The sequence below is a fragment of the Mus caroli genome, unplaced genomic scaffold (assembly GCF_978045245.1).
Source record: "Mus caroli unplaced genomic scaffold, Mus_caroli_1 scaffold_9, whole genome shotgun sequence".
Classification (NCBI taxonomy): Eukaryota; Metazoa; Chordata; class Mammalia; order Rodentia; family Muridae; genus Mus; species Mus caroli.
Window position 1 is genome coordinate 30,930,001 of NW_028227264.1, and position 17,407 is coordinate 30,947,407.

A 17,407-nucleotide genomic window follows, 5' to 3' on the forward strand; every position below is an offset into this window, starting at 1 on the left:
TAAATAGTATTCCACTGTGTAAATTTCTGTATCCATTTTTTATTTTCTGTATCCATTGTTTGGTTGAGGGACATCTGGGTTGTTTACAGCCTCTGAGTGTTATAAATAAGGCTGCTACGAACATAGTGCAGCATATGTCCTTATATGTTGGAGCACTTTTTGGGTATATGCCCAGGAGTGGTACATCTCAGTCCTCAGGTAATACTATGTCCAATTTTCTGAGGAACCATTAGACTGATTTCCAGAGTTGGAATCCCCCCCAGTAATGGAGGAGTGTTCCTCCTTCTCCACATCCTCGCCAGCATCTGCTGTCACCTGAGTTTTTGGTCTTAGCCATTCTGACTGGTGTGAGGTAGAATCTCAGGGTTGTTTTGCTTTGCATTTCCCTGTTGACTATAGATGTTGAATATTTCTTTAGGTACTTAATGGCCATTTGATATTCCTCAGTTGAGAATTCTTTGCTTAGTTCTGTACCCCATTTTTTGTAGGGTTATTTGGTTCGCTGGAGTCTAATTTCTTGAGTTCTTTGTATATGTTGGATATTAATGCTCTATCAGATTTAGGATTGTTAAAGATACTGTTGGTTGCCATTTTGTTCTACTGACAGAGTCCTTTGCTTTACACAAGCTTTTCAATTTTATGAGGTCCCATTTGCCAATTTGATTTTAGTTAGAGCATTGGTGTTCTGATCAGAAAAAAAAAATCCCCTTTACCCATGTATTCAAGGTTCTTCCCCACTTTCACTTCTTTTAGTTTCAGTGTATATGGTTTTATGTGAAGGTTCTTGATCTATTTGGATTTGAGCTTTATACAAGGAGATAAAAATGGATCAATTTGCATTCTTCTACATGCTGACCTTCAGTTGAATCAGCACCATTTGTTGAAAATGCTGTCTTTTTTCCCCCACTGGATTGTGTGTAGATTCATTTCTGGGTCTTTAATTCTATTCCATTGATCTCCCTGCCTGTCTCTGTACCAATATAATGCAGTTTTTATCAAAACTGCTCTGTAGGTACAGCTTGAGATCAGGGATGGTAATTCCCCCAGAAGTTATTGTGAGAATAGTTTTTGCTATCCAGGGTTTTTTGTTATTTAAAATATAATTGAGTATTGCTATTTATAACTCTATGTAGGATTGAGTTGGACTTTTCATAGGGGTTGAATTGAATCTGTAGATTGCTTTCAGCAAGATGGTCTTTTTACTATATTAATCCTGGCAATGCATGAGCACGGGAGATATCTCCATCTTCTGTGACCTACAGTTTCTTTCTTCGGAGACTTAATATTCTTGTCATGTAGGTATTAGACTTGATTGGCTAGAATCACACCAAGGCATTTTATATTATTTGTGACTATTGTGAAGGGTATCATGTCCCTAATTTCTTTCTCAGCCAGTTTTTCTTTTGAGTAGGGAAAGGCTACTGATTTGTTTGAGTTAATTTTATATCCAGCCACTTTGCTGAAGTTGTTTATCAGCTGAAGTAGTTCTCTAGTGTAATAATTGGGGTTACTTAAATATACTATGAAAATAGTGCTATTTTGACTTCTTCCTCTCCAATTTTTATCCCTTTGACCTTATTTTATTGTCTAATTGGTCTGGCTAGAATTTTGAGTACTATATTGAATAGATAGGGACAGAATGAGAAGCCTTGTCTAGTCCCTGGTTTTAATGGGATTGCTTCAAGTTTCTCACCATTTAGTTTGATATTGTCTACTGGTTTTCTGTATATTGCTTTTACTATGTTTAGGTATAGTCCTTGAATTCCCAGTGTTTCCAAGACTTTAACATTAATGGGTGATGAATTTTACCAAATGCTTTTCAGCATCTAATAAGATGATCCTGTGTTTGTTTTTTTTTTATTGAGTTTGTTTATATAGTGATTACGTTGATGTATTTCCATATATTGAACCCTCCCTGCATACCTGGGATGAAGCCTACTTGATAATGATAGCTGATTGTTTTGATGTGATCTTGCATTCAGTTTTTGAGAATTTTATTGCATATTTCACATCAATTCATAAAGTGAATTGGTCTGAAGTTCTCTTTCTTTGTTGGGTCTTTGTGTGGTTTAGATATAAGCATAACTGTGGCTTTATAGAATGAATTAGGTAGAGTTTCTTCTGTTTCTACTTTGTGGAATAGTTTGAAGAGTATTGGTATTAGGTCTTCTCTGAAGGTCTGATAGAGTTCTACACTAAAACCATCTAGTCCTGGGTGTATTTTTTTGTTTGGGAAACTGGTTTTAGAGATTCTTTGTGTAGTTCTCTTTTGTTTCCACTTAGTTCTTTTCAATCCTGAGTGTGATCATTTCCTGCAGTCTACTCCTGTTGGATGCATTTGCTTCTTTTTGTTCTAGAACTTTCAGATGTACTGTTAAGTTGCTAGTGTATACTCTCTCCAGTTTCTTTATGGAGGCACTGAGTTTTCCTCTAAGCACTGCTTACATCGTGTACTTTAAGTCTGAGAATTTTGTGCCTTCATTTTCAGTAAGTCTTTAAGCCCTTTCTTTATTTCTTCCATGTCCAAGTTATTATTGAGTAGAGCATTCTTCAGCTTCCATGTGTATGTGGGTTTTTTTTTTATTGTTTTTATTGTTGCTGAGGACCAGTCTTAGACTGTGGTGATCTATAGGATGCATGGAATTCTTTCAATCTTCTTGTATCTGTTGAGGCCTGGTCAGTTTTGGAGAAGGTACCATGAAATGCTGAGAAGTTATATTCTTTTGCCCAGGAGAGATATTGCTGGATCTTCTGGTAATACTATGTCCAATTTTCTAAGGAACTGCCAAACTGATTTCCAGAGTGGTTGTACCAGCTTGTAATCCCACCAGCAATGGAGGGGTTTTTCTTTCTCCACATCTTTGTCAGCATCTGCTGTCCCCTGAGATTCTCTCGTCCATCTCTTGTGTTCTGTTGGTGATGCTTGTATCTATGACTTCTGTTCTCTTTCCTAGGTTTTCTATTTCCAGGGTCATCTCTCTTTGTGGTTTCTTTACTCTTTCTAAAATAGAAACATTTTTAGTTTCTGTATGGTTTTGTTCAATTCCTTCACCTGTTTGTGTTTTTCTACATTTCTTTGAGGGATTTATGTGTTTCCTCTTTAAGGACTTCTACCTGTGTATCTGTGTTCTACTGTGTATCTTTAAGGGAGTTATTTGTGCCCTTCTTAAAGTCTTCTATCATCAGCATGAGATGTGATTTTAAATTAGAATCTTGATTTTACAGTGTTTTAATATATCCTGGGCTTATTGTGGTAGAACTGGGTTCTGATGATTCCAAGTTGCCTTGGCTTCTGTTGCCTATGTTCTTGTGCTTTCCTCTTGCTATATAGTTATCTCTGGTGTTAGCTTTGTCTTGCTGTAATTATAGCTTGTCTCTACTGTTAGCTTGTGATCTTAGGCATCTCAGCACTCCTGGAAGATCAGCTCTCTCCTTATAGAATTGGGTACAGAGAGCTGTGGCATAGGGTAAGCTGTTGTGTGCAGATGGAAACTGGAAGGTTTTTGTCCCAGGCTGCTTTGTGTTTCCTTTGTCCTGTGCACTCCTGGCAGGTCCCACTTGGGCAAGGTATTTGAGCAATGGTGGTGGTCTCACCTTTGATCTTATTGTATATGGAATCCACATACAGAGTGCTGTGGCACAGGGTAAGCTCCTGGGTACAGATTGAAAGTCCATTTCTTTATGCACCTTACTTCCTAAGATTGCTGAAATGAACTTGTGGTACATTGGATCATGTTTATCAATCTAGAAATCATGGGATTGATATGGAAGGAACATAAGTTAAATATCATAGGAAACAGGTAGCAAGAACCAAACACACAAAAAATTGTTTAAAATATCAAAGAATTAATGTGCATATTCTTCCTCCCCTTTCTCTCTTTTTGAAATAGAAGCTTATTGGACCCGAGAAAAACTGAGGCAATGCATGCCACTTTCAATGTAATCCATGCCATCATTTCCAAGTGTGTTTGTCAAATAAGAAGTAAAGATACACAAGATTACAAAGGTGTCACAGCAAGGCTGTGTGAAATCTTAAAATATCTTCCCATCATTGACTTGTTTTGATAATTTACTTTCTACTGGATTCCTTAAATAACTTTTAAAATGTGTAAGATCATTCCTTTCATAAAATCTGAGGAATAGAATTCAAATGATTTGATCAAATCCTCTCTCTCTCCTCTCTCTCTCTCTCTCTCTCTGTCTGTCTGTCTGTCTCTCTCTCTCTCTCTCTCTCAGACACACACACACACAGAGACAGAGACAGAGACAGAGAGAGAGAGAACTCAGATTTGGGCATGTTTTTAAGTCCTTATGATTGGCATCAAGTCTGATAGAGATGGGTAGCTGCAAGGGCTCCTTATGCATGAACTATGAAGCCTAAAATGGGAAATGAAGCAGAATCTGTATGTTGGATTCTTTGAAAGAATGAAACTGCAAAGAACAATCAGGAAAGTTGAAGAAAAGAAAAGGTCCTGTTTGAAAGGGTGGATGGGGAAATTAAGGTTCTTTTGGGAAATTCATAGAGAACAATTTAGGGTCGGGAGTAGGCAGATACTGAAGAATCAGCTATCTCAGCTCACTGTAATGCACAGAGTAGAAGAATGAATACACTTACTATCAAGCAGTCGAGGGGAACATGTGAAGATTCCAATCCCAAACAACTTGCTTAGTGCATGTCAAGTTGCAAGGAGCATTGTATGTATTTTCACATATTGTATATAATTTATTTCTACATTTAATTTTTTAATTAGTAAGTGGTTTACCATCGTGTGGAATTTAGAAGTGATGTAAGAAATGGAATGTCTAGGATAATAGTAGAATTATTCATAATAGAAATTGTGAGTACTTTTTTTTGCTATTTATTAATCCAGATTGAACACAATTAAGGGTTTAGGAATACTAAAGGAAGAGTTAGACAGATCAGTTGGTGAAGTTGCCTCATGCAAAGCTTAACTATCTGTTGATTCCCAGGACTCACAGAGCTAACTCTTATATTCTGACATCTAACATTCACAGATAAAATTTTAAAGTAATATAATACAAAATATACTAAAAATTCATGCTTTCTTTGATAAAAGGAGTGGTAGGAGGAAATAAAATAAGTAATAGAAAAGCTTATTCATAGAGTTGATTTGTATAGCACATATTCTAGTCCTCACAAATTCCAGAGGAAAACCATCACTTCCTTCTGATGTCCAAAAGATAATGTGTATTTGAGGAAATTGAAAGACCAATGAGACATTTGATTAAATGCTGCTGAATACCAACTTGTAACTTTGTTTGTACATGAATGAAAGAGAAAATTAACAAGGTCATGACCTCGATTGTGAATTTAATATGTTACCAAGACAATGATGTTGACAGAATATTTATCGGTAATAAATCAATATTGGAAAACACCAGAAGATAAATGGATATATTTTAGTGACAAAATGTAGGAAATTTTTCTAATCAAGTACAACTCACACTTGATATAAAATCTTTCAAAGATATAAACAGAAATGTAACAGAAAAGTGACATTGCATAGAGCAAGATCAGGAAGTACATTTTATTATGGGATTAGATTGGAGGGAAATTGCAAAATATTGATGAAGCCAGTGTATCTAAAACACTGTCTTCAGTAATGAAGTTTAGGTGTTATTGCAGTGTTTCACTTTTTTTTAATGTTTTTTTTTTAATTTATTTATTTATTAGTTGTAAGTACACTGTAGCTGTCTTCAGACACTCCAGAAGAGGGCGCCAGATCTCCTTATGGATGGTTGTGAGCCACCATGTGGTTGCTGGGATTTAAACCCTGGACGTTCGGAAGAGCAGTCGGGTGCTCTTACCCACTGATACATCTCATCAGCCCCAGTGTTTCACTTTATACACATTATATAACTTATACACATGTGACTTGGCAGGTAATAATGTAAAATCCAAGCACTATATACTGTCATTCTAGTGTATGTTCACACATTGTAGAGGTATCCCTGACATCTAGACTTAAAAGACAAGTGGAGAACTATATTCTAAAAAGAACACAGTCAAGGTATGTGTAGCCCTTTATAATTTCATTAAGTTAAAGTTTTCTTTCTTCATCTGGGTTATTTTGATCCATATTTGATTTTTGTCCTATTTATATCGTTTAGAGAGCAATATAATGCACTAAATTTGCTATGAAAGTAAAACTCGGGTGCTCTAATTCAGGTCCCAATGTTCACCTGAAACACAACTTGTTAAATCTCTTGATTGGTTAGATCTCCTTTCCTCCTCTAAAATACAAGATTAATAATGGGGTTGTTGTTGAATTAAAGAGAATTAGGAAAAGGGAACTTCATGAGTATACCATCTGTGATGGTTTGTCTATTCTTGGACCAGGGAGTGGCACCATTTGGAGGTGTGGCCTTGTTGGAATAGGTGTGACCTGGTTGGAGTAGATGTGTCACTGTGGGTGTGGGCTTAAGATTCTCACTCCAGTTGCCTGGAAGTCAGTGTTCCACTAGCAGCCTTTGGATGAAGACATAGAACTCTCAGCTCCTCCTGCACCATGCCTGCCTGGATACTGCCATGCTCTTACTTTGATGATAATGGACTGAACCTCTGAACCTGTAAGCCAGCCCCATTTAAATGTTTTTTATAAGACTTGCCTTGGTCATGGTGTCCATTCACAACAGTAAAACCCTAAGACAGAAGTTGGTACCAGGGACTGGGGTATTGCTGTGATAGGCCTGACCATGCTTTTATTTGAAAGAATGTGGATTTTTGGACTTTGGATTTGGAGCTCAGTGGAATACTTCAAATGGGGCTTAATGGGTCATCCTAGTAGGAATATGGAAGACTTTGTTGCTGGGAGTAATTTGAACTGTGTTGACCTGGCCCAAGAGATTTCAAAGGAGAAGGATTTCAGTATGTGGCATAAAGACTGTTTTTGTGGTATTTTGGTGAAGAATGTGGCTACTTTTTGCCCTTGTCTGAAAAGTCTGCCTGAGGATAAGGTGAAGAGACTTGGATTAATTGCATTAATTGCATTGACAAAGGAAGTTTCAAAAAAGCCCAGGAGAGACTTTGTTCTCTGGTTAAGTCTCACAAAAAGAAGTTTGAACAAGCATAGCAAACTTAGAAAGGCAAAATATAAAATATATGGTTCGTGTATTAAAGGCATACCAGGAAGTGAAATGGAGCAAAATCCTGTGTTCTAGGAAATAACAGATTAAAGGAGTGGGACCTTGGGGCAAGATCCTACCCAGCTGAATTTAGATCCAGGCATGGTGGTACACACCTTTAATCCCATGAGACAGGCATGCTGATCTCTGCATTCAAGGTCAATCTACAGAGCAAGAACCAGGATAGCCAAGCTTAGGCAGTGAAGGATTTAGTAAACATAAAGCCAGTGATAATGTAATAGTACAAGGGGATCATGTTCTTGTTCTTGTTAGCTTCAACCATGTGGCTCTGGCTCTAGAGTTAAGAATGAAAGGAACTACTGGGACAATTGATACTGGTTAGCCGGAGCTAAGACATTAGCAATGATTAAGAAGAGACCAGCATCACTGAGTTGAAAACTGGGAGTTGTTTTCTGGGAGCACGAAGAAGCTGTGTCCCAGAGATAGCCAAGGTTGTACCTCATGCTGCAGCTGGACTTGGTAGTGTGTTAAGAGTCACCCAGGTGGTACTGGTTTTGAAGGCATGAATGAGGGTGTCATGAAGAACAGCTGAGGCTTGGCACTGTGAGAGATAATGGAAGGCCATTGTAGAAGGTATAGCCTCAGTTGTAGTTGATGGCCCAGGACTGAAGCTGGTCAGTCAAAGAATTTGATGCTTGGCACCATGAAGAGAGCCTATGAGAGGCTATTGGTGAAGCCTAGTTGGAGTGGAACATGGTATTGGAGATGTCAGTACCATGGGATGATAACCAAGAACAGCAGCCGTAGTGGAGTGGATCAACCAGAGCTTAGAGTGCTACAGAGGGCAGAGTTGGGGAAGTAATGCCAGCCCTTAGGAGGAGGCCAAAAGATCAAGTGGAATTGCAGACACTGAAACAAGAAGCTGTAACATTGAAATTGCCTTGGAGACTCAAAGATGTTAAAGATGCCAGAGCCATGGGATACATGATGAGGAAAGCTGCTAACAGGGAGTAGAACTAGCTCAGGAGAAAGCAGTTTGTTGCAGTCAGCAAAGATGAAAAAGGAATGAAGATCTGAAGACTGCTTTGACATCAGCCATGGAGATGCAGAGTTTGGGGTTTGTCCAGTTGGTTTCCTGCCTTGCTTTGGAGATTACAGTTAATTAGTTGGATGAATCTCAGAAGAGCCCTTGAACTTTGAACTTTTAACATTGTTGAGACTGCTATAGACTATGAGGACTTTGAAAGTTGGACTAAATTCATTTGCATTATGCTATGTTTAAGTATGGCCCCCATAGACTCATGTTTTTGAACAAGTCTATGAGGGACAGGGAGTGTAATGTGGTGGTTTGTATATTCTTGGACCAGGGAGTGGCACCATTTGGAGGTGTGGCCTGGTTGGAGTAGATGTGTCACTGTGGGTGTGGGCTTAAGACTCTCACCCCAGTTGCCTGGAAGTCAGTGTTCCACTAGCAGCCTTTGGATGAAGACATAGAACTCTCAGTTCTGCCTGTGCCATGCCTGCCTGGATACTGCCATGCTCTCACCTTGATGATAATGGACAGAACTGCTGAGCCTGTAAGCCCGCCCCATTTAAATGTTGTTTTTTATAAGACTTGCCTTGGTCATGGTGTCCATTTACAGCAGGAGAACTCTAAGACACCATCCTAAGTGTTAACTCTTCTTTAGTATTTAATATATACCTATAGATTATTACAAGTGGAATTTTGGTAAACAGAATAAACAAACTATTCCTAATCATGCAAACAAACAGCATATCAGGTCAGTATTGACCATTATATAACTTATAGCTTTTTTTCTAGTATGTATTTGATATGTGTGGAAATGCAGAATTTTAATATTGCCTAAGGATAATATACTATGTAAACATGTAAAATTCATTTGATTAAGTCTCTCTGAGTTGTAGGGAAAAGTAGTTTCTATAGATCACTGCAGTAAACAAAATATTTATATATGGACATCTATTCCATGAAGCTTAGAAGGACTTTATAAAAAGTATATTTTCATTTACAATACAGCAACACTCAGAAAAAAATCAGTTCTTGTTATTATTGAAAAAGAAATAAAATGTAAAATACTTACAGTTGTAGTCTAACTTATATTTTATTAATATTAAACAATTGGCTTTATGAACACTTATGATAATACAAACACTATGTGGTTTATACATACTTGAAATATGATTTTATGATATATAAAAATATACTGCATATACCAGGTAATGACTATGGTATAAACTTATAGATATAGGACGTGGAGAATATAATAAAATCATGTCTACACATATTGAATCAAAATGATCAGATATATGGCAATTTTAGTTAATACAATGATTTTTTCACTAGTTATCAAAAATATATTTCATGATTTTTTATTTAAAATGTATAACATAAAATTGTTCAAACTTATAGCATACTGTATTATTTTTACAAACATAGATACATTGTTATCCAAGTAATGGATATATCCATTAATGTCCAAGTATGTATAAGCATTCTTGTTCCTCAAATGTTCATCTTTTTTTTGTGCCAAAACATTAGAAATATGCCAGGCAGTGGTGGTGCATGCTTTAATCCCAGTACTGGGAGGCAGAGGCAGGCAGATCTCTGAGTTTAAAGCCAGCCTAGTCTATACAGCAAGCTCCAGGACAGCCAGGGATACATAGAAAAACCCATCATAAACAAACAAACAAACAAACAAACAATCTAGTGTAGCATTGTTTCAGATGTTCTCTCCCTTGTGTAACTACAGCTCTACACCAACTGATAAATGCACTCTTTAAAAATAAGGTGAGACACAGAGTGAAATAATAATTTTTATAAGTATAAAACATTTACGTGTCCAAAGGATAAGAACATTTCCAATTAGGCTACCTTAAATAGCACAACATACACAACAGTGGTGAAGCAACACATTTAAAATCTAAAGAGGTCAGAATGTTTAGAGATGCTTAGAGATAAAAGTAAAAGCTTTCAGACACAATCCTGGGTTCATTTACTACAGCTTAGGTCACTAAATTACATTAAGTCTTATGTCTACCATAATTCTACTTGCATTCCTTATTCACTCAACAGGGCAAATCCTATAATTTAACTATATGGAATCTAGAACAAAAAGCTTTTATTTTTTTAATAATCAATCAATCAATCAATCAATCAATTAGTTTGTTTGTTCTTATTATATCCTGAATGTAGTTTCCCCTTCTTTTACTACTCCCAGTACTCCCCACATTCCTCATCGTTGGCCCCTCCACCTTCACTGTCTCCAACATTTACTACTCCTTCTGAAAGCAACAGCTCTCCCCAGAATATCCACTGAATATGACATAACAAGATGTGATAAGACTAGGCATAAACCCTGATATCAAGGCTGATCAAGGAACGTAGTAGTAAGTAAAAGGTCTTAGGAGCTGAGGAAAGAGTCAGAGATATACACCCCCCATTCCCAGTGTTAGGAGTCTCACAAGAACACCAAGTTACACAGCCATCACAAATGTGAAGGGTACCTAGCACAGACCCATGCAGACTCCATGATCTCTACTTCAGTCTCTGTGAGCTCCTATAAGCTGCACTTAGTTGACAATATTTGTGGGCCTTGTTCTGATGTCCTTGACCTCTCTAGCTTCTACAAATCTTATTCCCCCGCCCCCTTTCCAGCTGCAAGGGAAGGGGCCTGAAGGAGATCTCTACTTTGGGCTCAAGTAGAAAACTTAATTTACCAAAATCAAATAACCAACCATAACAAAACAAAACACAAAGCCCAGGGACCTGGGATTTCTTAGCTAAAACACAAGCTACAAAGTGAAGCACTGAAAGATTTCAGAAGAGATTGATTTCTTTTTTAACCCCTGCACTAGTAAGGACTAGAAAGAATAGTAAAACAATTGCTGTAAACAGAATGAGGTCTAGCACACATGTGGTGCATTTTTAATAGTCTGGTCTTTATATAGGCAAATCTTGCCTCTACATTGGGCTCTGTCCTTGGACCTTAAAGCCCTGGTTGACTAGTACGTGAAGGATGAATTTAGGAGCCATAAGACTGTTGGTCCTAGTGAGGCCCAGCATTTATTGAAGGGATAGGACACATATGCAGCCATGTTGTGGCAACAAGTTAAGGACAGCAGACAAAGTTCAACAGGAAAAACATATTCGACACCTCTTTCCAAGAAAAAATTAATGACTTTTGTGATGAACAAATTGGACAGTTGCAAGAGCTGATGCAAGAAGTTACTAATCCCAATTGTCAGTTTAGTACTACTGAGTCTGCAAAACCACAATTGTGATCGAATAATCTTAACAAAGTGTCTAAACTTTATAACCTGTTACCTCATCTATCATTGACTCTCTAAAATATATTCTTTCAGCTTTAATAGAATAGTCTCTTATTTTTGGACAGTATGAATGATGCATGCATCAAGATCTCAAATGTCACACTAATGCCATCATTGCAATGACATATTATTTATTCGATATGTGGAATGTAGTTTTGTGGAATTTAACTTCTGGACTAAAGAAAGGTGTTTAAAAGGATATACATTGGAATTATGGTGAAAAATTTTTGTTTTATTAATCAATTTTTTTGTTTACATTTCAAATGTTATTCCCCTTCCCTGTCTTCCCTCTTCAAACATCCCACCCCATCTCCTTGCCATTTGCCTCTAACAGGATGATCCTCCCTCCCTCCCCCCAATCTACTCCTTGCCTCACCTCTCAAACATCCCCCTTCTCTGGGGCATCGGATTTCTACAGGAAAAAGTACATCCCCTTCCACTAATGCCAGATGAAGCAGTCTTCTGCTACATATGTAGCCATGAACCAACACATATATACTCTTTGGTGGTTTCATCTTGAGAGCTCTGAAGGGTCTGGTTAGTTGATACCATTGTTCTTCCTATGGGGTTACAATCCCTTTCAGCTTTTTCAGCCCTTCCCCTCACTATTCCATTGGGATCCCCAGGCTCAGTATCTTCATTTGTCTTAGGTGCTGGCAGAGCCTCTTAAAGGATAGCCATACCAGGTTCCTGTTTGCAAGTACACGAATTTTTTATTTAAATTCTATTCCCATGAAGCATTAGGCTCCTGATTTGTCTCTAGCTTCATCAGTTAAATAAGCATAACATAATAATGGAAGATGTGGAATTCTCATAAGTTTGTTATTAGTCATATTGTGATTCTGAAAGTTCTACTTTTTCTCCCTTAATACTACACATTTGGCTATCCCTCAGAATTTCCTGTTTGAGTCATGGTGAAAGTTTTTTTTAAAAAGAAAAGCTTTAAGATTCAGTTATTAAGAATTTCAGTTATCGTCTAAAGGTTGGGGAGATGAAAAATATTAAGTTGACCCATAAATGGGTCTATGGCTCCAGCTACATATGTAGCAGAGAATTGCCTTGTCTGGCATCAATGGGAGGGAGGCCCTTGGTCCTGTGGAGACTTGTTGCCCCAGCATAGGGGGATGCTAGAGGCATGAGGCAGGAGTAGATGGGTGGATGAGCTCACTCTTAGTAAGGCAAAGGGGAGGGGAAATGGGATGGGGATTGCAGAGGGGAGGATAGGAAGGGGACAACATTTGAAATGTAACTAAAGAAAAGAACCAATAAGAAATAAATTATTTATTAAAACCTTAAAGAAAAAAGAATGAACTGTTTAGGAGCAATCCCCATGAATCCAGAAGGCAAGTCACTTGTTATTTGAGCATCTTTTCTCACCTATAAATTGGCATAACAAATCTGTGAGATGTGGCTCAGATCAGGCACCTATACTGGGGCTGCAAACCTGTAACTGTAAAGGAAAACATTTCCAGGGCCTTGGGACTTTTTAGCTTCCTTTATTTCTACTTCTTTTGTATTTCTCATTTAATTATCCTGTTATTACCATTCTCCCCTTAGCAAGTCCTTTCTTTTTGAACTGCCTTTTGTACACCTTTGTAAAAATTTGCCTTTAATTCTTCCCTACTGCATACCTAGTCAGCAATATGATGTTTTCTGAATTGAATTCTTAACTTACACAATTTATCTCAATGAACAAATGTTTATCCCAAAGCAGTCTCTTTATTCGCTTGAAGAAATAATCTTTCTATTTAAAAATGTGACAGGTTTCTAAGCTCTGTAAATAGGCTTGTGTAAAGATTTCTTGATGACTTATTGTTGGTCCCTTTAGAGAATGAAACTCAGAATTAATAAAGACTGGTTCAATGAATCTATCAGTAAACTGTGGGCAGCAGACAGAGGTAGATGAAAATGAGGGAAAAGATGAGAGTCTGTGCCTACTTATAAGGTTGTATAATCCCTGGATTCTCCATACTAGCAAGAGAATGACTTTCTATTTTGAATTAGATTGTCATATCTGTATTCACTGAAGATTTCAGTCAGTATAAGTGGCTAGGATTCACACAGATAAAGGCAGTAGAGTCCTTCTGAGTTGATCCAGTTTTACTGATGCTCTTGCCATAGTCCAGTCAGCTTTGTCAAGACTGGTATAAAGTAGGGATTAACTGAAGCTTCTTTTGACTTAGTACTTTGACCTTGTAACATGGCAAGAAAATCAAAGCTTTATCTCCTAGACTTTTAAAAGAGTCATCTGCTTCAACATCTGGTTCTCCTTGCCTCAAGAGAACTTTTCAACAGAATGTGTGGATATAGGTAGATTATATAGAAAATGAATGCATGTACACACACAAACACATACGTATGTAAACATATGTACATATACATATGCATATGCACATATACACATATATTCAGATATAAGCACACATACAGATATTAGTCGGTTTTGAAAAAATTCATGCCATGCACATGCTGTCAGAGAAAAATAAAAATATCTACTGAGTATGTTTACAGCCTGTTATAAAACAGTGTGAAAAGAAACCAAGAAAAATGCAGAGTAATTTGAATAACTGTGTGAGAAGTAAGGAAAATTAAGTCTTAATCAAAGAACTATCAAGCTAACTAGATGTTATTTATTACCATGACATATATTTTAATAGTTTCATCTCTCAGCTAATATGCCAGGGTGAGGGCTAAGGAAGAATTCTAGTCCTTTACACATTCCACCAATGCTACTGGATGTCCCTTTGATTGGCCTTAGTTACAGCGGCTAAAGTAAAAGACTCTGGGGCTCTTTGTAGCTAGCCACTCAGATAGCTGCCACAATTACTTCTCCTCCATTCTTATCAGACCTTCACTTAAGTGTAGAAATAGTGACTAAGTGGCCTCAATAGCTCTTTCCAAAGTCTCTTGTTTGATAAACAAGTTTGGCAGCATTGTCACCTTGGAGAATTTTTATTTTTCTATAAACGTTAAACATTATACCAAACTCCAATATCAATAGTTAATGTTACTGGTGGTAGGCTGCCCAGACAGCTGCTCAGTGTTCTTTGCATACATCTATAATTTCTTCTTGAGATAGTACATTTCACATTTTGGTTTTCTGCACTATTTTCAGGCAACGTCATGCTATTTCACTGGCATTGGAATGATGAGTATTTTGAGGCAACATTTTTTATGTTAATTCCTCCGTCAGTACTAGGGGAATATATTCAAAACCATTCTATTTATCAGGGTCAAGGCAGAACTGAAGCCATAGTACAAAGTATACATCCATGCACACCACTGTACTGTGGTTGTTATTCCTTAATTACACTTGTTCTGCATTTACCCTGATATACCTGTTTTTTCTTGGATCTCAAGAAGAAAAAAATATTGTGGAAAACGATTATTTTTAAATTTTTGGTTCTTCAAGGCAAGGTCTTTCTGAATAACTCTGCTAGACTTGTTACTACTGAGCCCAAGTTTGCCTCAAACTCACAGCAATCCTCCTGTGTCAGCCTCTCCAAGTATTGAAATTACAAATTTGTGCTACTATTCTTGGTTTAGGAATGAGTTTTTGAGTAGATAGAATTGATAGAAGAAATAAAATTGTAATAAGTGAACTAACTAGCAAACAATAAACTAAACTAGTCCTATGGGCAGGACCTATGTGGCTATGCTTCCTTCTAAGTTAGAACATATTCTACCCCAACATCTGCCTTTTGCCTTTGCACTAAATTATTTACTAGTATTTATATTACCCTTTGGAAATAGTCACCAATATATTTTACTCAGTGGTTCTATTTGGTGATTAATATGTTGTTTGTAGGGATGAAGAAATGTCACCAACAACTCCATTTTATTTTCATTTTTCAGTGTTTAGTTATTTAGCATTTTGTAGCACAGAAACTTGTGTCTTTTCTACAGACAGGGAGTGAAAATAGACAGAGCAATATCACTATATACCACCAGGTAACCTACTGAGAATATTTAAAGTCTGTTCTAAAATAATGTGAAAAGGAACAAAAATCCAGAGTAATTTGAAAAACAGTGGATAATCAAAACTTCCTGGAAAAATCAAACTAATGACTTAATATTCTATATGGTAGTCACACAACACTTAATCCTGTTCCATGCACTATAATAGATGAACCTGATTATATAAATCATGAGTTTTCCCAGAGGACCATGATATTTCATGTTATATTTCCTGAAGACATTGATAAATTATGTATATTATTTCAAGTCATAAAATACTATCAGTTATACTCAATTTAAATCAGGAAGAACGATTAGCTGGCTGCCAAATATTCCATTCATCTGTGAATGTAATTGTGAATTTAACTGCAACCTAGAGCTCATTAAATAACCATTGTTAACTATTAACACACCATCACTTTATCCTTTATCAATGACACATTTAAATTTCAGCGTCATGCCTATTGTCGAAGAGATACAGCCATATACTATTTTTACTCAAGTATCCTGTAAAAGTACTTTTTCTTCTAAGGAAATATTTTAAGTTCCTTTCTCTTCTTGATGGAAGATTCATTTTTAATTGGCTCTTTAGGCTTTTCCAGTTTCTCTGTTTTGATTAGAAACTGAATAGTTTCATGTGTCGGAAAAAAAAAATAAAGGAGAGGCATTTCCCCCATAGTAGAGACAAATATTGGGACAAGCTGATGCAGAAACCCTTCATTTTACTGAGGCTTTGGTGGTGTGGGAATTGTATAACAGGTTGTGAAAAAGTGACAAATGGCTTAATTCCATATGAATTAATTCTTTTTCTAATACAGAAACAGCCCTGTTTTTGAAACACCATATTAGAAATTTCTCCTGTTTGGTTAAAAGGATGGCTCAGTAGATAAAATGTATAAGGTGAGGAATTCTTGTGATTAGAACTTGCATAAAGGCCACATGTGTGTGATGACTACCTGTAAACTCAGACCTCAAAGTGAAAAGACAAGGACATTTCCCCAGGAGAAGCAGGTTAGTTTCCAGTTCTTGGAGAGACCTTGCCTTAATAAATACAGTATAAAATCTCCAATGTGCTACCAATGTCATCTTGGGCCTCTATGTTTTTATATGCACACACATACAGGCATGCAAAAATATTTTTCACATTACCATTGAAAATGAAAAAAAACTAAACAAAACAACAACAACAGCAAAAACAACTAAGAACTTTTCTATGTGAGGCAAAACTGGATCTGACGGAAAGACCTGGTAACTGTTCCTTTAATAATTGTGAGGATCTTGCGCAGTGATGGTATTGAGGGGACTCTGGTGACTCATAGGTCATTTCCTTCAGTTCTCACAGAGCTCTGTAAGTGCTCTTATAACTTGACCTCAATCAATTAAGAATTGACCTGAGAAGGGAGCTTCAGAATTTGTTCAGATGGCTGTGTACTATTTCTAGGACTCTAGCAGAATTAAAAGGCTAGTTTTAAAATGATCGCCAACATCTCCTTTTTCTGTCACTTAGTTTGCTAAGTTACACAGTTTATAGCAAATAAATAGATTTTGTTATAATGAAAATCAGATGTATGCTTCTAAATCTTATCAATATAGTTGCTAAAGAAAGTGTATAGTTTGCTGGTAATGTTCATGTCCCTATGTAAATATACTAAGGAAAGGAATGTGGTGCAAGACCTGCAAAGGATAGACCAATGACACCATGCATAAGAGCACATGTAATTTAACATTATGTTCTATGAGTATACAGTAAGGCAGCAATGTGATCTGATAGAAGATCATGTTGTATCATGATTAGATTTCTAAACTTCGTGCCATAGTTACAACATATTATGATAAGAGGGAACATGGAGTAAAATTGTCTGTTAGGGTGAATGTGGGTCTTGAAATTATTCATAATGAAAACAAAAGATTGAAGTAGTTTGGGAACTGACTTAGTGATCAACTGTGCCATCTGCTATCTGTCGCCCCAATGTGATAAGAAAATAAAGAAACA

The 17,407-nt window shown here is 36.8% G+C and overlaps 1 protein-coding gene, 1 long non-coding RNA gene and 1 pseudogene across 2 annotated transcripts in view; 2 read left to right on the top strand and 1 right to left on the bottom strand.

Annotated features, from left to right (window-relative positions):
• The window catches only part of LOC110303552 (triadin), a 172,788-nt gene that overhangs the window by 137,419 nt on the left and 17,962 nt on the right, over positions 1 to 17,407 (top strand). The window lies entirely within an intron of this gene.
• LOC115032171 (uncharacterized) overlaps positions 1 to 17,407 on the bottom strand; it is an 88,593-nt gene that overhangs the window by 33,338 nt on the left and 37,848 nt on the right. The window lies entirely within an intron of this gene.
• On the top strand, positions 5,315 to 11,462 carry LOC147002601 (succinate dehydrogenase assembly factor 3, mitochondrial pseudogene; annotated as a pseudogene).